The 21747-nt window shown below is 35.0% G+C and overlaps 1 protein-coding gene across 2 annotated transcripts in view; it reads left to right on the top strand.

Moving 5' to 3' along the window:
- The first annotated feature begins 3803 nt into the window (after nt 1-3803).
- The window catches only part of LOC139484782 (protocadherin-9-like), an 85492-nt gene continuing 67548 nt past the window's right edge, over nt 3804-21747 (top strand). For both annotated transcript variants that reach the window (XM_071268744.1, XM_071268747.1), the window contains exon 1: nt 3804-3939. The gene's annotated coding sequence lies outside the window, so the exon portion shown is untranslated. The remainder of the gene's footprint in view (nt 3940-21747) is intronic.

Raw genomic sequence — 21747 nt, forward strand, 5'->3', positions numbered from 1 at the left:
TCTATAACTAGGTACATACATTAAAGTAGTAGTATATGTATTCCCATTTATTATTGATAGGATGGCAAAACTATTGCAGCAGCGGATCATACTCATCATCGAAGCTATTGAATTCAACTATACGGCCAGTTCACGTTGATATCATTTTATAGATTAAAATCATGGGAATCTTCTGCCCATTACACTGATACAATGCTTGCTCGAAGTCTATCATGGAAGACCTAGATGCTATCAAATTCTCATATACTTTTCAATTCTGTACCCTTTGCGCTTAAAGCAAAGTAATATATTCGAAGGCTTTTTTATGAAAAGTCGTCGGTTTCATTTTACATGGATGAAGAATATCTACTATAGGATTTCAATGGTAAGCTCAAAAACAAATCTAATATATATCAACTTAGATATAACAAAAATGACCAAAACAAATCCAATATATCAACTAAGATACAAAATGAGATCAAATACCAATTCAAACTTGTGTTTTATCGTTCAATTCTGGTTAGCGATGTAGGCCCCCTTTCAGCCTCTGAGTTTGTTTAGTGTATTTTGATGAACTGGTGGCTATAGAATCTTTGCTTTTTATCTGGACCGAATTCAAACAATATAAAGTGAGGAGAAATGGTTTGGTCGCCAATGAGATATGATCTATAATATCCACCAGAGACAAAATGAAGTAGATGTTAGTAATATTACAACGCCGAAAACATCAACAATGAGACCAGAATACATATATAGATGTAGCTAGATATAAAATATCGTGCCATAACAAAATGTAAGCAATTCAAATTAGAAATCGAACGGTCTGATTTATGTAAAAAAACAAAAAAAAACAAATATGGTGTACAGTAAATAAAGTAATAAACGACAACCTCTGATTTACAGGAGGAACAAGAAATATAAGATAGAGATTGAAACTTATATGACAAATGACAGGGCAAGTAAAATGAATGTCAAGGAATGTTAAAACGAGAAAAGACGAATTCAGGTGTACGTAATTTATGTATCTTTCTTAAAGATGGGTATTAAGTATAAATTGACCTCCAGTGTGAACTGAATCTTATCTAAATCTGACATGACTATAGTAACCATGCAGCGCAGGGTAAGGTTGACAGGGATAAAGCGTCAGGTGTGGGACTATAAAATAATAGTTTATAAACGTGCATTCATAAATGAATAAGGGTCGAATGTGTCTCTAGCCAGCCAATTGACTACGAATATACATAACGATAGGATTTTACAACAATATTATCTACCTTAGGACTATCTTTTTTGAGCTACGTTTTTTTGTTGTTGTAAAAATGAACCTTCATGTAAAAGCCACAATATTTGTTAACATCAAAGAAAAAAATCGGAAACCAGAATGAACATAATGACGTTATGAAAACAGTATAGTCAACAAATCGCTATAATTGAAGATACAGAAAACATAAGATTGATCAACACGTATACAAACACAACTTATAAATAAAGGTAACAGTAGTATACCGCTAATAACCTTTGGTTTCCCGGGAAGGTTAGCTGTCCCTGGATGTCCCACTAGTCTGTATTGTTCTATTCAATGTTATTGTATTTTGATTAATGATACTTTTTCTGTAAACATGAAAGCAAATGTAAATCAATCAGATATTTCTTTTTGTTATTGGCATATGTTTTTCTCCATCAGAAACATTATTATAAAATATTCCTCAGTTCGTATACTGAGCACACGGTGTACCTTTTCGGTTGCCTCATTCATCATTAGTATAAACATATTTATTTATAGTTGATTGGGAAACAAGTTTTGCAACTTGTATTCATCCCTTTCCGCTTTGCGGGTACGAGTGCTGCCTTGAAGCGGCATTAGCCTGCTCTTTTTCGAAATCTACAAGGTGTCTTTAACGTGCAAGAGATATGGCTCTCTCTTAACACGGGTCAGCCATTTGTCTTCTCCTTCCGACGGACTATCATCGTTTCCCATCAATTTTTCGAACATAAGGACTAGAACATTAAAGCATGTAATCATTTCAAGAAAGCCTATTAAAACAAAATTTTAATTTAAAAAAAATACAAATAACAAAATAAAATAAAACTAAACAAGCAAACAAGTCATTTCTTCTTTGACTGTCCATTACCCAAGTCAGGAGCCTGTTGCTTAGTTATTGTCGTTTGTTGTTCATAAGTGTTTCTCTTTTCCCATTTTCATATTGATTAGACCGTTGGTTTTTGTGTTTGAATTGCTATAAGCTGTTCATTATGGGACATTTCATAGCTGGCTATTCGGTGTGAATCTGTGTTGAAGGCCGTACTTCTTATTATTGTAAACTTTTTAAACATTTTTATTTGGACGGCGAGTTGTTTCATCGGCACTCATACCACATCTTTTAATTTCATACTTTTAGCGGCAAAAGACAAAAAAGTCCCTCATTTAGTATTATTATAAATGACATAATTCTCGTCCTTCTAAAGAGAATAATGACAAGCCTTACCTCCCACATATCATACCCGCAGCTGGCAAATATGTAATAATGCATGAACTCTTTTCAAGAGTTTTGGGAGGAAAATTATCCCATCTTTTAAACAGGCACGCAATCATGAAAGAAATTATACATTTTATTGAAGAACACTTTTTATTTTGAACAATTTAAAGATTTAATCGAGCGATAAATACTGTCTGATATATTCACTTTTAATGTGAACTTTTCATGCAAACCTTTGTGTAAACGAATAAATGAAGTTATAAGATATGTGTTACGTAATGGATACTATGATTCGTCAATGAAAAACACACAATTATGAAAAGTAATATCCGACATCATTAAAATGTTGTCAGTATAGAAATTAAACTTAAAGAGGGTCAAAACGATATCTACGAAACACACCTTTAGGTGTCGTTATATTTAGTTTTATTGTCTTATCGGGTTGCTTTTTCAGGGTTTTATATCATACTTCTCACTTTATCGGTACTTAAAAATAAACCAGTGGCCAATAAATTGGTTTAAACATGATAGCCGTACCTGACAACAAGTCGACATTGCAAGGACATAACAGGCGTTTAATCTGAAGACAGACAGTGCAGGACAACATCCAGAAGAAAAGTCCTGCATGTATAAACATTGCCTTAAATTTTATTATGGAAAGTCTTAACTCTGGAAATGCAAATCCTTATCGTCAAAATCAAACGGAGCTTACATGTATTCATCACCCTTACTTCTATTGGTAAAATTGATTGAACAATTCAAAAGCTAATGCGTGCCATGTGAAAAATTGACTTAAATCTGACAGTTAAATAGATATAGGAAGATGTGGTATGAGTACCAATGAAAACTAGTGTCAAACCATTCAAACGGGAAAACCAAAGTCCATAAACTCTCGATCGAAAAATCTTATTTTCAAAATGAAAGGAAGCTTATTTTAATCAGTCCCAAGGTCAACGTAAAGTCTCCCAGGTATTCTTCATATTTTTATTTACATTGATGCAATCGTTAGAGTGACTTTACTCTGGATCGACAAACGGCCAACACGTGAATTTACCAATCAATCAATCAATCATTCGATCTAATCGATCAATCAATCTATCGCAATCATAAATCGATTATTGAATTGAATAATGTAATTGAAAAAATAGAGGAAAAGGCTATCAAAAATTAAATTATGCAAGTGTACGTAAATGAAAATCGAATTAAAATCTGGAGCCTCATTAAAAAAGTAAACCTCAAGATACGAATGACAGTGCAGTTTACATACATTGTGTATCCTATTGGTGCAGGCTTGATGCACATGAGTTGGTGTCGTGTATCCTATAGTATCGTTGGTAACATAATATTGTATATTTCAAGTATTTATCAAATCTATTCAAACTTATAATAGTAATTAAATTCTTTTCTGAAATCAAAAACCATCCACATGCAGACGCAAACACTCCGTTGTGATTGAAGCATTTGATGAAAATATTCGCAAAAAGTAAGTTGTCTGTTTATTCATATTGTTCATTTTATGTTGAATTGAATAAGATAGGAAACTCAACTATTATAACATCTGCTTTTCAAATATGATATAAATGATGTGTTTCAAGTGCTTTTAGGCCAAAGCTTGAGTTTCATTTCATCCAGAGTTTGTAGGAGGTGGTATTAGAATTATATGGGTAAAACATAATACCATTGTGAGAATATATACATTGAGTATAAGTTGATTACCATAGTGAGTAGTTGGTTTTAACTGTCCTGTTGTGTAGTTGACAGTCGTTTTTGGCTGCCTTGTTGAGTGGTTGACTAACGGTTTTGATGATCTTATTGAGAAGTGGACATCCGGTTTTGTCTATCCTAGCTAGTTAGTAGTTGGCTTTCATTGTCCTGTTGAATAGTTGACAATCAGATTTGACCGTCTTGTTGCGTGGTTGACAAACGTTTTGGCGGTCTTATTGAGCAGTTGGTAAACGGTTTTCACGGTCTTGTTGAGTAATTGACAGACGGTTTTGACTGTCATGCTGAATATAAGAGCGACGGTTTTGATTGTCCTTTTAGTTAGTTGACAGCCGTTTTGACTGCCTTGTTGAGAGGTTGACAAACGGGTTTGCCAGTCTTATTGAGTAGTGGACAGACGGTTTTGACTATCATAATGAGTAGTTGATTTTGACTGTCCTGTTGAATAGTTGACAGACGATTTTGACGGTATGGATGAGTGAGACGGTTTTAACTGTCCTGTTGAGTAAGTGACGGGCGGTTTTGATTGTCCTGTTGAGCAGCCGAGATACGGCTTTGACTGTTCTGTTGAGTGGTTGAGATACGGTTTTAACTGTCGTGTTGAGAAGTTGCCATTCGGTTTTGACTGTCGTGTTGAGAAGTTGACATTCGGTTTTGACTGTCGTGTTGAGAAGTTGACATTCGGTTTTGACTATCGTGTTGAGAAGTTAACATTCGGTTTCGATCATTGTGTTGAGAAGTGACATTCGGTTTTGACTGTCGTGAAATAAGATGACATTCGGTTTTGACTATAGTGTTGAGTAGGTGACGGACGGTTTTGACTGCTCTGTTGAGTAGGTGACGGATGGTTCTGACTGCTCTGTTGAGTAGGTGACGGACGGTTTTGACTGCTCTGTTGAGTAGGTGACGGACGGTTTTGACTACTCTGTTGAGTAGGTGACGGACGGTTTTGACTGCTCTGTTGAGTAGCTGACGGACGGGTTTGACTGCTCTGTTGAGTAGCTGACGGACGGTTTTGACTGCTCTGTTGAGTAGCTGACGGACGGTTTTGACTGCTCTGTTGAGTAGCTGACGGACGGTTTTGACTGCTCTGTTGAGTAGCTGACGGACGGTTTTTACTGCTCTGTTGAGTAGCTGACGGACGGTTTTGACTGCTCTGTTGAGTAGCTGACATACATGTTGATTGTTTTGTTGTGTAGTTCTCATACGGTTTTGAATGTTCTGTTGAATAATAGACTGCTCTTGACTGTCATGATGAGTATTTGACAGACGATTTTGACTGTCCTGATGAATAGCTGACAGACGGTCCCGTTGGGTTTCCGTTTAGTCTTGAGGCTATTGAATGCATCTTTTGCTTAATTCCTGTCTGCAACAACACGATATTTCGTCGCAGTGAAAATAAACCGTATCAAAATAGTTTCCAAGCAGTGAATTTGCTGTATCCTCTAGCTAAGCAGTTTATAATTAAAGTATTGTTAAATATCGATCAAAAAGACAAAATTAAACGAAAAAATATAAACAACAAAACTTCATCTATAAATAAAACCAAATAGACGGTAAACAAATATCACTTAACTTGCTATTGCAACATCCAATAGTCACCAACAAATCAACGGAGTAAATCTTTTGAGCTGTATACAGTAATTTTCATGGACAATAAAGAGATACCTGTTATGTGGTCCATATCGGAAACGTTAGAGATTGTGAGGCAATCATCAATCAATCAATTAAAGCAGTCGTCCCAAACCCATTTTATCTTTGTATACCCATAATTCTATTTTAGAACATTATGAAGATAATTAAATCCTATAAAATATGGCCTATAAGCTTTTGATCTGATTACGTTAAACTTATTGATATTCTACAATAAACACTTGATAATTTACTATTAAATAAATTCCCTTCCCGCCGAGAATTCAGAGGGACTTTCACACGTTAACTCCTCGTGAATTGTGGGATTAGACAAAAGACAGTCACCCGATTATAAATCAAAACTGCTCATAATCCCTTTCGATTTAAATCCTAATTGGCTTAATCAAAAGTCGCGATTATTTTGACTAAATAAGCTCAACGTCCTGAAGGTCGGATTTGCTATATTGTATAAAGAAACTTTAGGACATAATTTGGTCTGCATTTATAGTAAAACGTAATACTGAAAGTTTTAATCCATTAAACGTGAAATGTGTTTGCACATTCAAATCAAATTGGAGTAACATGATAACAGACTGTACATGTAAAGGACGGCAGCAAATTTACACTTTATGCAATAGGCATGTTCTGCAAGGAATAGATCTACAGGAATGATTGGCATACACTTCCATCTTCTGTTAAATAAGATTGCATTGAAGCATCGTCCATTTTTGTCTAACTTCATCGCCTACTTCCATTGAATCATCGTCTATTATTGTCTGCAAACATTGTCTTCTTGCATTGAAGCATCGTCCATTGGTGTCTAACTTCATCGCCCTCTTCGATTGAAGCATCGTCCATAATGGTATAAGAACATCATCCTCTTCCATTGAAGCATCGTCCATTATTGTCTAACTGCATCCCCTCTTCTATTAAAGCATCGTCCATTATTGTCTAACTTCACCGCCCTCTTCCATTGAAGCATCATTCATTATTGTCTTACTTCATCGCCCTCTTCTATTGAAGCATCGTCCATTATTGTCTAACTTCATCGCCCTCTTCTATTGAAGCATCGTCCATTATTGTCTAACTTTGACATCGCCCTCTTCTATTGAAGTATCGTCCATTATTGTCTAACTTCATCGCCCTCTTCTATTGAAGCATCGTCCATTATTGTCTAACTGCATCCCCTCTTCTATTAAAGCATCGTCCATTATTGTCTAACTTCATCGCCCTCTTCCATTGAAGCATCATTCATTATTGTCTTACTTCATCGCCCTCTTCTATTGAAGCATCGTCCATTATTGTCTAACTTCATCGCCCTCTTCTATTGAAGCATCGTCCATTATTGTCTAACTTTGACATCGCCCTCTTCTATTGAAGTATCGTCTATTATTGTCTAACTTCATCGCCCTCTTCTATTGAAGCATCGTCCATTATTGTCTTACTTCATCGCCCTCTTCTATTAAAGCATCGTTCATAATTGTCTAACTTTGACATCGCCCTCTTCTATTGAAGTATCGTCTATTATTGTCTAACTTCATCGCCCTCTTCTATTGAAGTATCGTCTATTATTGTCTAACTTCATCGCCCTCTTCCATTGAAGCATCGTCCATTATTGTCTTACTTCATCGTCCTCTTCTATTAAAGCATCGTTCATAATTGTCTAACTTCATCGCCCTCTTCCATTGAAGCATCATTCATTATTGTCTTACTTCATCATCCTCTTCCATTGAAGCATCGTCCATTATTGTTTAACTTCATCGCCCTCTTCTATTGAAGCATCGTTCATTATTGTCTAACTTCGTCGCCTCTTTTATTGAAGCAGCGTTCATTGTTGTCTTACAGAATCGTGCTCTTGTATTGAAGCATCGTCCATTATTGTTTAACTTCATCGCCCTCTTCTATCGAAGCATCGTCCATTATTGTCTAACTTCATCGCCCTCTTTTATTGAAGCATCGTCCATTATTGTCTAACTTCATCGCTATTTTCCATTATGCATCGCCCCTTATTGTCTAACTTGATCGCCCTCTTCCATTGAAGCAATGTTTATTGTTGTCTAACTTCATCGCCCTCTTTAATTGAAGCAATGTTTATTGTTGTATAACTTCATCGCCCTCTTCCATTGAAGCATCGTTCATTGTTGTCTTACTTCATCATCCTCTTCCATTGAAGCATCGTCCATTATTGTTTAACTTCATCGCCCTCTTCTATTGAAGCATCGTTCATTATTGTCTAACTTCGTCGCCTCTTTTATTGAAGCAGCGTTCATTGTTGTCTTACAGAATCGTGCTCTTGTATTGAAGCATCGTCCATTATTGTTTAACTTCATCGCCCTCTTCTATCGAAGCATCGTCCATTATTGTCTAACTTCATCGCCCTCTTTTATTGAAGCATCGTCCATTATTGTCTATCTTCATCGCCCTCTTCCATTGAAGAATCGTTCATTATTGTCTTACTTCATCGCTCTCTTCTATTGAAGCATCGTTTATTGTTGTCTAACATAATCGTGCTCTTCGATTGAAGCATCGTCCATTATTGTTTAACTTCATCGCTATTTTCCATTATGCATCGCCCCTTATTGTCTAACTTGATCGCCCTCTTCCATTGAAGCAATGTTTATTGTTGTCTAACTTCATCGCCCTCTTTAATTGAAGCAATGTTTATTGTTGTATAACTTCATCGCCCTCTTCCATTGAAGCATCGTTCATTATTGCCTAACTTCATCGCCCTCTTCCATTAAAGCATCGTTCATTATTGTCAATCTTCATCGCCCTCTTCCATTAAATCATCGTCCATTATTGTCTAACTTCATCGCCCTCTTCCATTGAAGCATCATTCATTATTGTCTTACTTCATCGCCCTCTTCTATTGAAGCATCGTCCATTATTGTCTAACTTCATCGCCCTCTTCTATTGAAGCATCGTCCATTATTGTCTAACTTTGACATCGCTCTCTTCTATTGAAGTATCGTCCATTATTGTCTAACTTTGACATCGCCCTCTTCCATTGAAGCATCGTCCATTATTGTCTTACTTCATCGTCCTCTTCTATTAAAGCATCGTCCATAATTGTCTAACTTCATCGCCCTCTTCCATTGAAGCATCATTCATTATTGTCTTACTTCATCATCCTCTTCCATTGAAGCATCGTCCATTATTGTTTAACTTCATCGCCCTCTTCTATTGAAGCATCGTTCATTATTGTCTAACTTCGTCGCCTCTTTTATTGAAGCAGCGTTCATTGTTGTCTTACAGAATCGTGCTCTTGTATTGAAGCATCGTCCATTATTGTTTAACTTCATCGCCCTCTTCTATCGAAGCATCGTCCATTATTGTCTAACTTCATCGCCCTCTTTTATTGAAGCATCGTCCATTATTGTCTATCTTCATCGCCCTCTTCCATTGAAGAATCGTTCATTATTGTCTTACTTCATCGCTCTCTTCTATTGAAGCATCGTTTATTGTTGTCTAACATAATCGTGCTCTTCAATTGAAGCATCGTCCATTATTGTCTAACTTCATCGCTATTTTCCATTATGCATCGCCCCTTATTGTCTAACTTGATCGCCCTCTTCCATTGAAGCAATGTTTATTGTTGTCTAACTTCATCGCCCTCTTTAATTGAAGCAATGTTTATTGTTGTATAACTTCATCGCCCTCTTCCATTGAAGCATCGTTCATTGTTGTCTAACAGAATCGTGCTCTTCCATTGAAGCATCGTCCATTATTGTCTTACGTCATCGCCCTTTTCCATTAAAGCATCGTCCATTATTGCCTAACTTCATCGCCCTCTTCCATTAAAGCATCGTTCATTATTGTCAAACTTCATCGCCCTCTTCCATTAAATCATCGTTCATTATTGTCTCACTTCATCGCCCTCTTCTATTGAAGCGTCGTTTATTGTTGTCTGACAGAATCGTGCTCTTCCATTGAAGCATCGTCCATTATTGTGTAACTTCATCGCTCTCTTGTATTGAAGCATCGTTCATAGTAGTCTAACTTAATCGCCCTCTCCTTTTGATGCATCGTCAATTTTTGTCTAACTTCATCGCCCTCTTCCATTGAAGCATCGTTCAGTATTGTTTAACGTCATCGCCCTCTTCCATTGACGCATCGTCTATTATTGTCTAACTTCATCGCCCTCTTCCATTTAAGCATCGTTCATTATTGTCTAACATCATCGCCCTCTTTTATTGAAGCATCGTCCATTATTGTCTAACTTCATCGCCTTCTTCTATTGAAGCATCGTTCATTGTTTTCTAATATAATCGTGCTCTTCCATTGAAGCATCGTTCATTATTGTCTTACTTCATAGCCCTCTTCTATTGAAGCATCGTCCATTATTGTCTAACTTCATCGCCCTCTACTATTGAAGCGTCGGTCATTGTTTTCTAACAGAATCGTGCTCTTCCATTGAAGCATCGTCCATTATTGTCTAACTGCATCGCTCACTTCCATTAAATAAAATTGAAAATGGAAATGGGGAATGTGCCAAAGAGACAACAACCCGACCATAGAAAAAACAACAGCAGAAGGTCACCAACAGGTCTTCAATGTAGCGAGAATTCCCGCAGCCGGAGGCGTCCTTCAGCTGGCCCCTAAACAAATATATACTAGTTCAGTGATAATGGACGCCATACTAATTTCCAAATTGTACACAAGAAACTAAAATTAAAATAATACAAGACTAACAAAGGCCAGAGGCTCCTGACTTGGGACAGGCGAAAAAATGCGGCGGGGTTAAACATGTTTGGGAGATCTCAACCCTCCCCCTATACCTCTAGCCAATGTAGAAAAGTAAACGCATACCAATACGCACATTAAAATTTAGTTCAAAAGAAGTCCGAGTCTAATGTCAGAAGATGTAACCAAAGAAAATAAACAAAATGACAATAATACATAAATAACAACAGACTACTAGCAGTTAACTGACATGCCAGCTCCAGACTTCAATTAAACTGACTGAAAGATTATGATTTCATCATATGAACATCAGGCACAATCCTTGCCGTTAGGGGTTTAGTATCATACCATCATAACATATATGAGAAGAACATAACCCGTGTCATGCCAACAACTGGTTTTTGAATAAATGTATTTAGTTCCGATGCAAAGACCCTATAAGTCAATCAATATTAACGCCAAAATATGCAATCTTTAATGACCTGACAACATTATCGTAACTATATCCCTTCTTAATAAGTCTATTCAAAGGTTTTGTTTGTTTTTGAGGTGAATACTGACACCTTTGTGCTTTATAAAGAATATTTCCATAAAAAATTGGATGTGAAATACCTGAACGTATGAGAAGTCTGCATGTTGAGCTATATTTACGAATGATGTCCTTATACCGATGATAAAATATAGTAAATGTTTTGACTAGTTTGTGATATCGAAATCCCTGGTGTAATAATTTTTCAGTAATGCATACATTTCTCTCGTTAAAATCTAAAACATTGTTACATACACGAGCGAATCGTACAAGTTGGGATATATAAACACTGTAAGATGGTGACAAAGGAACGTCACCATCTAAAAATGGATAATTAACGATAGGAAATGAAAAATCGTCTCTTTTATTATAAATTTTAGTATTCAGCTTTCCGTTAGTGATATAGATATCAAGATCGAGGAAAGGGCAGTGGTCATTGTTAGTATTAGCTTTATTTAAAGTAAGTTCAACAGGATAAATTTCTTTAATATACATACTGAAGTCGTCATTATTGAGAGCCAAAATATCATCCAAATATCTAAAAGTATTATTAAATTTGTTTATCAGATGTTGTTTCCATTATTGTCTAACTTCATCGCCCTCTTCCATTGAAGCAAGTTTTATTGTTGTATAACTTCATCGCCCTCTTCCATTAAAGCATCGTTCATTATTGTCTAACTTCATCGCCCTCTTTTATTGAAGCATCGTTCATTGTTGTCTAACAGAATCGTGCTCTTGTATTCAAACATCATTCCTGATTGTCTAGCAACATTTATAGTCTGTATTGCCTAGAAACATCACCATTTCTTGCGACCAAAAATGTCCTGTTTGTTGTCTAGCAGCATCGTTTCTGGTTATCCAAAAGCTTCCTATCGCCTTGTTATATAAGCATAATAGTATCATCCCGGCATATTCTTTATTGAATTAAAGGGTCTTTCTTTATACTCTTAGGGTATTGTAACTACCTTCACTGTTGTTTGTATTCGTCTAACTTACGTGTCCTTTGTTGTATAACATCTTGGGAAAAATCATCTTTCTTTGTTGTGTAACAGCATTGTCCGTTGTCTGATAGCACTGTCGCCTTTTCTCTAACAGCACCATCCCTTGTCATCTAACAGCATCGTCCCCTGTTTTCTAACAGCATCGACCCTTGTTCTCTAACAGCATCGTCCCTTGTTCTCTAACAGCATCCTCCCTTGTTCTCTAATATCATCGTCCCTTGTTCTCTAACAGAATCGTCCCTTGTTGTCTAACAGCATCGTCCCTGGTTCTCTAACAGCATCGTCCCTTGTCATCTAACAGCATCGTCCCTTGTTCTCTAACATCATCGTTCCTTGTTGTCTAACAGCATCGTCCCTTGTTGTCTAACAGCATTTTCCCTTGTTTATAACAGCTCCCCCCTTATAGTCTAACTGCAACGTCCCTTGTTATGTAACATACATCGTGCATTGTTGTTTAACAGTATCGTCCCTTGTTCTCTAACAGCATCGTCCCTTGTTCTCTTACATCATCGTCCATTGTCATCTAACAGCATCGTCCCTTGTTCTCTAACAGCATCGTCCGTTGTTCTCTAACAGCATCGTCCCTTGTTCTCTAATAGCATCGTCCCTTGTAGTCTGACAGCATCGTCCCTTGTTCTCTAACAGCATCGTCCCTTGTCATCTAACAGCATTGTCCTTTGATGTCTAGCATTGTCTCTTATTCATTTACAACATCGTGCCTTGTTTTCTAACAGCATCGTCCCTTGTTATCTAGTAGCATCGTCCATTGTAATCTTAGAAATGATTTAAACTAACTAAACGAGTAATTAAATAGAAATCATTTAAACGACACAATAAAGGATAGAATTCGAAGAAATTAAATAAAAAGTTAGTTTAGTCTAACGACATTCAACGGGAGGTAACTCTAATTCAACTGGCGACTGTAACACTTACAAGTGTCATTTGATACAATTACAAAAATGTACTGATACGGTTATTTATTTATAAAATATAAATCTATTTTCAAGCCCGAATTTGAACAGATATTCTCTTTTTCCAATTGTGAAATTAACATGTTTTCACTTGTATAGTTTTAACCTTTTAGTTTGTGTAAAACACCCTTTTTAAATTAAGAAAGGATGCATTTACCATTAAGTTCTCCTAAATCTTTATCAACGACAGACAAAATTTTTATAATAATTGAAAGGAAAACATTTCTTCTTCATGTAATTGTAGATCATTTCCATTAATACATTTATTCCTTGATAAATTTGTGTACTTTATCATCAAAAAGTAAAATCACAAAGATACTGAACTCAGAGGAAAATCAAATCGGAAAGTCCCTAATCATGGCAAAAATCAAATGACAAAACACATCAAATGACATATTTTCAGCATTCTAACAATGTATATCTTTCTTGTAAAACGGTATCATGACTGTAAGAACTACTGTGTGACTAATTTTTGATATGCCTATGAAAGAGCTGCATACATTATGCCACTCATATTTATGACACACTACTCATTATAGTCAACTGTTGTGAAAATTAACACGCTAATGTTTCAGTTCCGTTTCAATATCCGTAAAATGGATGCATTATTAAAAAAGTCTAGTTCGATCCCCGCAAACCTCAAATCTTTGTATCGCAAACACATTTTATTTGTCAATGAATAAGAAAAATAACATTACAAGTACATTCAAATGAATATAAATTTTCCAAAATTTACAGAAGAAAATATTTCTCTATGATGAACTGCTATTGTTAATTGATTTGAAATGTTTAAGAAAAGCAAATAAATGTATTTACCCTCTCAATGTATAAAACTCTCTTTAATGAGACATATGATAAATGTTCATTTTCAAACTTAAAGGACGTTATTAGTTCATTTGAAAAAAATCGGAAATCCAATATAATTTATTCAAATTGAAAAAGATCGTATCATATAAAATAACACTTAATTTAAATTACATAAATCAAAATGATGGCACATCAAAACATAATCGAGTAGATGAAAAAAATGTTATACACGTGGGAGCTTATATGAAGACGGCATAACGGGTGTCATTATATGTTAACTTTCAATTATAAACTAGGATTTAAGCAATCTTAAACACTATTGAAATAACCAGTCAGTGGGTTAACAAAGGCATACCAATTTACAAGAAACTCAAAGTAGGGTAAACATAGATCTAATAACATTTATCATTTACACTTGGGATCACAAAACATTTGGATCAGAAGGTTATGAAATTCGAACAATCACACTTTAGTATGATGTAAATAAAATACATCTGCTATTGATCACTGGCGTTTTAGTCATATCTTTTTTTTCGTTAATTTATCTTTTTTTTCGTTAATTTAGCTTTTTTTTTTTAAATCATATCCTAACGGAGAAGTTTTAATAATTCAACTGATAATGTATTCCCCTTACAATTCGACTGATGACAGGGTGGGAGGTCACCAAATCATATATAGAAAAAAACTTTACAGTATATCATTGCATATGCAAAACTTAAATTTATAGATCGTTTAAACGTTATAGAATTTTCACCCATTTCTATAAATATAATTAAATTCTGTTCTGTATCGCCCTCTTTAAAACAACAAACAAGGTCTTATATTATTCCATATCCCTTTCTGGTGGATGTGTTTAAAGCAGTGTTAATATCCTTTTTTTAGGACGGTGATCTTAACCATTCCTTTGGATTCCGTCTTACGGTTTTTATATTCGTTATATGCACGTGTATGTAGTGACGTTTATGATTTAAATGAGTGTGATATATAGATTCTCACACTGCAACAAGTGTATTACGATATTTCTCCACTCGAGACAGTTAAATTTTTTATTTAAAGCGCGAGGCTTGCCGAGCCCTTTAAATAATAAAATTTAACTGTCGAGAGTGGAGAAATATCGTAATACACGAGTTATAGTGTCGGAATCTGTTTCTCTAATGCTTTTTATCGTTCTTTTTCAAAGATTTTCAGAAAATTGTGCTCTTTATATGCGACGTCATCAGGCAAGGTCGCCTTTTTTCATGACGTCACAATAGGAAAATTGAGAAGAAAACAAAACATTTTGACGTCATAATCAAATTTCGACTAATCATTTGCCGAGAACAGATTTTTCACTAGTGAGGAGAAATATTTTTCTCACACCGGTCAGGAAATGTGAAAATAGCACAAAAATTAGAGAACTATGTATTCATATTAGTAAATTATAATTTTATAAAATCATGGATTTCTTTACCACAAAAAAATAAAAACATTTACTAAATTATTCTATACTGTGACTACGAAGATTTGGTATGCAAGCTTAGCTGTACTAGTAGAAAACTTATTTCAAACGGAATAGCACATCCTAAATTTAACGGTGATGTTGTTAACCGAGCCCGGAAATTTAGATACGATTCTGTTTCTAAAAGTTTATCAATTCAACACACTAAATACAAATCTTTGATTATTGTGTGTATTGGTATTAATATTGATTTTATTATCCGTAAATTAAAACCTTATAGTTTTGTTATACACATATATGTTAGTTCATGGAACTACAATGTGTCGATACCATTATTTTGGCATTGCACAAGGTCATGGTTTTTTTTTAACTGTTAATGACGTTTTTAAACTAAATCCATGCTTGGATGTTGGATGTTTATTGATTGAAATTTAGTCTTAGATACCTGTCAATAATTGCGAGTACTCTCAGATCTGTACTTAGTGTCTTGTGTGTTGTAAAGGATGAGGGATGGATAAATACCCTGCCACTTTCGGTTCGGTCTGTGCTTTTATTTGATGGTTTTTCTGTTTGCATTGATTTGATAGGTAAAGCCACTTTCTTCAACTAATTTTATAGTTTGTTCTTATGTTGTACTAGCACACCACTGTTCCAGGTTAACGCGCTCATTTTTTTTTAACCCTGCCATTCTATATGTTCCTGTCCCATACCATAAGCATGTAGTAGTTGTCGTTGTTTTATGTCTGTCATATTTGTTTCTCATAATTTTTTTTTTGTTATAAATTAGACCGTTAGTTTTTTCAATTGAATTGTTTCATATTATTCATTTCGGGTCCTTTTATAGTCGACTTAAAACGGCATGGGTTCTTCTCAGTGTTGACGGTCGTACGGTTGCCTATACCTGATTACATTCACTTCATTTGAATTTTGGTGGATGGTTGTCTCATTGGCAATCATATACCAACCTCCTTATATTTATATTATGTAAACATAAGAAGGTATGGTCTAATTGCAAACGAGACATGTAAAGTTTCCAATGAGTCATCTCTCCAAATGAAATGGAAATAATCAAGGGAAAACGGTAGTATTTAATTTTCCCAGCATTAGGTTGGCCTTTTGTGTACCCAAGGCAGATGAAGGAAGTCAAATTAGGAGCGCTGTGATTGGACGTAAGGGTACAATATATTTTTTATTTATCTATGAATAACTGCAGTGTGTATATTTACAATATAAATTTTAAAACCTATTGAAATATTTTCTAGAGAATTATTCGAAAAGACTTGCAAAATTTCATAAATTTGGTGCAAAATGACGGTGGGCATGGATAACATAAACAAGCTCCGTTGGAAGTTGGTCATGATACTATTTGGCTTTAATTTTTAAAACAGAGTAATAAAGTACTAACACAACATATAACTGTTTTATCCAGGTTTTTATCTTAAAAAGTGGTAAATTTAGAAAATGTTAACATTGTCGCCTATGGCAGAATAAATAGTACCGTTTTCCCTCAAGTACGGCTTTTGACAATGAGCGTGCTTTAAAAAGTGCCGACTTGACAAATGTAAAACAATGCATGATATCTTTTCTGTAGCCATCATAGAACTATATTCTAATCCTTCATCTTTCGTTCCCCGTGCTGGTCCTTATAGTGACATCGTAGTGGGTTTATGTTAAATTAATTTTTTTATATTCAATTTTATACACACAAAAACGCACAATGTTTGCATAAATTATTACATAATCTAAAAGATTCTTTTTTATAATAATTACATGCGAAAGATTTAAAATCCCTCTGCAGTGTTAAATTGGTATAAATTATTCACACAAGGTGTAAATTCGACAGACGTTTAAACTTCAAGGTAGTTAGTTTACCTATATATTGAATAGATCTATCAAGTTTAGGGACTATGTTTGCGAAAAAAAAACTAGTCGAGAGAAGGTGGGGTTTCCTTAGCTGTCAGAGTGCGCAAATTCCGCAGAAATTCAACAGAAAAAACATACACTATTAAGTCCTTCAAACTTATACCACAAACGAAAGCTTTGTTCTATATATATATATATTCTTGTCTCCTATATTATCAGCGACGCACTTTCGCTTTCTTTATATGATATTGGTATCTCACATCTCAAACGAGAACCTGAAATCATGAAAGTGTTCATTCGATTCGATTGATAGAACGGATTGGACTCAAAGAAACTCTTCTTAATATTTGAAGGTCACGGGTTACGGCATAAGCTCAGCGTCTAAGATATTTGCGCAAAATGAAATAACCTAGTGACGCGCCATCTTGTTGAATGTTGAAAGTGAAAGAATGATTCGAAAAATTGAGGGCTAGTGAGAATTAAGTTTTTGTTTGTGCTAACGTAAGGTTTATATATATGTATATGTGAACAAAGATAATATACTTATTGAGGAGTTTGTATAATGAAGCCCACACTTGTAAAGAATGTGATAGCAATATATTCCATCGTTCCCGTTTTGCTTGTAATTGGTCCTTCAGCTCAAAAAACAACCCATATATAAGACAGACATCAACGGACGATACATGGTCCAGCTAGTCAGAAATAATTTTCCTCAAAACTACAATTCTGAATTTGCTTACATGTGAACATTTTTCTCACTTCTCACTCTGTATATATTTTTAATTCTTGCATGCTTCCTTTTTTATTCTGTCTCTCCTATCTTTGAAACTTCTGGATGCAGATGCATTATTTTCTTATTTTATTAAATTCTAAGAATGAACTCATCCGTGAATCAAACTGTCCATTTAATTGTGCCAATGGTGGTTAATTTATGACAGCTTATTTGTGTAATTGGTACTTGAACTTTACACCCTTCCTTCCGTCCTTAAATTCTGCATTTTCTTGATGCTAATTGAAGAAATGAGATTATATGATTGAGAGAAATGTCTCTCCTGGTGACAATGAAATTGTGATCAATTAAATCAAACAGTAATCAAATTTGATGGATATTTTGCGCGCTAGATGATAAAACTAGGTGCAATTAGGCTGAATATAGTGTCTGGGTTTAATCAAATAATCGTTTGTCCTTTGTTTCACGGTTTCTTTGTCTAGTAGATATGCTTCGAGCCGCTCTATCACATTTGATAAAATAGAGTGGGCTAGTATATACATGCATGGGACGTGCACGTATTTAATAAGCTGATACTGGGTAAGGTGAAAGGCAAATAACGAAACGGATCTTACTTTTTTGTGAGTTCGTTTAAGTTGCATGTTATATATTATGTACATTACATTGTATATATTCAGTTTGCACTCTAATTAGTTAATTTAATTCGTTCGTTCGTTCGTTCGTTCGTATTCATTCATTCATTCAAGCTATATATGAATGGTCGAGGCATTGTTGTATTATGTTGTCATAATAATAGTTTTGGTGTAGTCAAGTTTTATCTTGCATGATCTGAATCTTACGAACTTATAACATCGACTGAATGAAACCACTAGTAAATAAATTTAAGTCTGACACGGTTGTTCTGATTTTAAAATCATTTGAAAAGTCTTAACAATATGTGTTAAAGGCCGTACATTGACCTATAATGGTTTAATTACAGAGGATGACCTTGAGGTCACTCCGATGTATTGTTATCGCTTAAATTTCCGTCATTCATAAATTATAGTCAAATTAGTTTTGGGTTTTCAACACCAGTGAAAAAAGTGCATTTTCATACCTGCGATTTCTGTTCTCCGGTTGTACGATGTTTCAACAAAATAAGGAATCATTTCAGTTGTTGATTTAGTGGTGAAAATTTGACTGAATTATATCTGAATAAATACGATTTTATATGTTCAATTGGTGTTTCAGAAAGAGGCCAAGTGCTCTTGTTCATTCATAAACTTATCGTTCATTCATAAATTTATCGTAAAATAAAAATCACTACACAGGTTATACGTGTAGTGTAAATGACCACCTGTAATCTAAAAATATCGGTCTCACTAATAACGACAAGAAGAATTTTAGCGACAAGAAGCGTCAAGAACGGACAAGAAGAATAAATTAAGCGACAAGAAGACTATTTAGCGACATGAATATTAACTTCTCGTATCGCATGAGGATGACACATATCAAATGAACAATTATGTGTGGGACTAAGTAACACTATGAAAATATTTTTAGTAAGCTGAAATATATATTTATTTTTTACATGTTTATGTCTTGTAAGTTATTTTATTTCTGTCCCATTTTTCAACATTAGCGTCTCGAAAGGTGAAATGTTTTAACTGAATGGTTAATTTAAATTAATTATGAAAATTGTTAAAATTAAATAAATAAAAGTAATTATTGCCCAGTTACAAACACTACCAGGGGATAATCCATAATTACCCCCAACTTTAGCCTGGTAAACTTGTTGTCTCCTTGTGAAATATAAAACATATTAAAAATGATTTCCTGCTTAAGTCTTTTATTGATATAAAGTCAAAACCTTCTTGCTTTTCACTAGACAACCATGTCCTGTCAGGTTTATTCTTATATATGTAGATGAAAAATAAAAGTCCCCAAAACATTAACATGGCAGCAATTGCTTTTACAGCCTTTAAGGCTTTGATTTTTTTTACAGAAGAGTGTCCACCATGCACTTGCACTGCACTATAATAATAGTAGAATAGAATTATCATATACAAATAGATGAAAATTATATATACATGCAATCGTAATATTAATAATATATATAACAACAAACCAGTGTATTCTCTACGACTATTATTATATAAGTATAATAGTCCAAGGTATACTGATTTCTTGCACTACAATATAATAGTTATTACGGTGAGGTTGAATTTCCTGTCATTTATTCATCATCCAAGCACGAACTTCTATCAGAAAAAAAATATCTCTGTAAATTAACCCAAGTTTCAGGTATATATAGAGATGCATGTGATCTGTTTCTGTGACATGCGCTTTTGACCATCCACAAGAACCTGCGGTCATCCGATGTTCAGTACTTCAGTACTTTGATTTTTTAAGTTATTTGAATGGAGAGTTCTCTCATTGGCACTCACACCACATCTTCCTATATCTATATGTTATGTCCTGTCTTTCAGTCCATTTTCAAACATATATCAACTGCGGTCAATACAGTACTGTTCAGACAATTCCCGTGCTGTTAACTCAGTAATGTTCAGACAATTCCCTTGCTGTTAACTCAGTACTGTTCAAACAATTCCCTTCTTTTTTAACTCGGTACTGTTCAGACAATTCCCTTCTTTTTTTTAACTCAGAACTGTTCAGACAATTCCCTTGCTGTTAACTCAGTACTGTTCAGACAATTCCCTTCTTTTTTTAACTCAGTACTGTTCGGACCATTCCCTTTTTTTTTTTTTTAACTTTTTAACTCAGAACTGTTCAGACAATTCCCTTCTTTTTTAACTCAGAACTATTCAGACAATTCCCTTCTTTTTTAACTCAGTACTGTTCAGACAATTCCCTTCTTTTTTTAACTCAGTACTGTTCAGACAATTCCCTTCTTTCTTAACCCAGTACTGTTCAGACAATTCCCTTGCTGTTAACTCACCATTCCCTTGTTGTTAACTCTTGACTGTTCAGACCATTCCCTTGCTGTTAACTCAGAACTGTTCAGACCATTCCCTTGCTGTTAACTCAGTACTGTTTAGACAATTCCCTTGGTGTTATCTCAGTACTGTTTAGACAATTCCCTTGCTGTTAACTCAGTACTGTTTAGAAAATTCTCTTGCTGTTAACTCAAGACTGTTCAGACCATTCCCTTGCTGTTAACTCAGAACTGTTCAGACGATTCCCTTGCTGTTAACTCAGTACTGTTTAGACAATTCCCTTGTTGTTAACTCAGGACTGTTCAGACAATTCCCTTGCTGTTAACTCAGTACTGTTCAGACAATTCCCTTGCTGTTAACTCATGACTGTTCAGACCATTCCCTTGCTGTTAACTCAGAACTGTTCAGACGATTCCCTTGCTGTTAACTCATTACTGTTTAGAAAATTCTCTTGCTGTTAACTCAGTACTGTTCAGACAATTCCCTATCTGTTAACTCAGAACTGTTCAGACAATTCCCTTGCTGTTAACTCAGGACTGTTCAGACAATTCCCTTGCTGTTAACTCAGGACTGTTCAGACAATTCCCTTGCTGTTAACTCAGTAGTATTGTTCAGACAATTCCCTTGCTGTTAACTCAGTACCCTTCAGACAATTCTCTTGCTGTTAACTCAGTCCTGTTCAGACAATTTGCATGAGTCAATTCAGTACTGTTAAGTATCTTTTCACACAATTCAATACGTTGTTGATGTGTACAGGTAAAAAACAACTACGGAGAGCCGTGGTGTAGTGGTAAGTGCACCCGTCTATTAATACAAAGGTTCCTGGTCTGGACCCCGCTCTGAGAAAAAAAAATTCAGGGACTGCATTTTCAGCTCTCCCTTGACACCATTTGCGAGTATGGTCGTGAGGAAAGAGGGACGAAAGAGTCAAACTCATAAATCGAAAATAAACTGACAACGCCATGGCTAAAAATGAAAA

This window comes from Mytilus edulis, chromosome 8 (assembly GCF_963676685.1).
Source record: "Mytilus edulis chromosome 8, xbMytEdul2.2, whole genome shotgun sequence".
In the NCBI taxonomy this organism is placed as follows: Eukaryota; Metazoa; Mollusca; class Bivalvia; order Mytilida; family Mytilidae; genus Mytilus; species Mytilus edulis.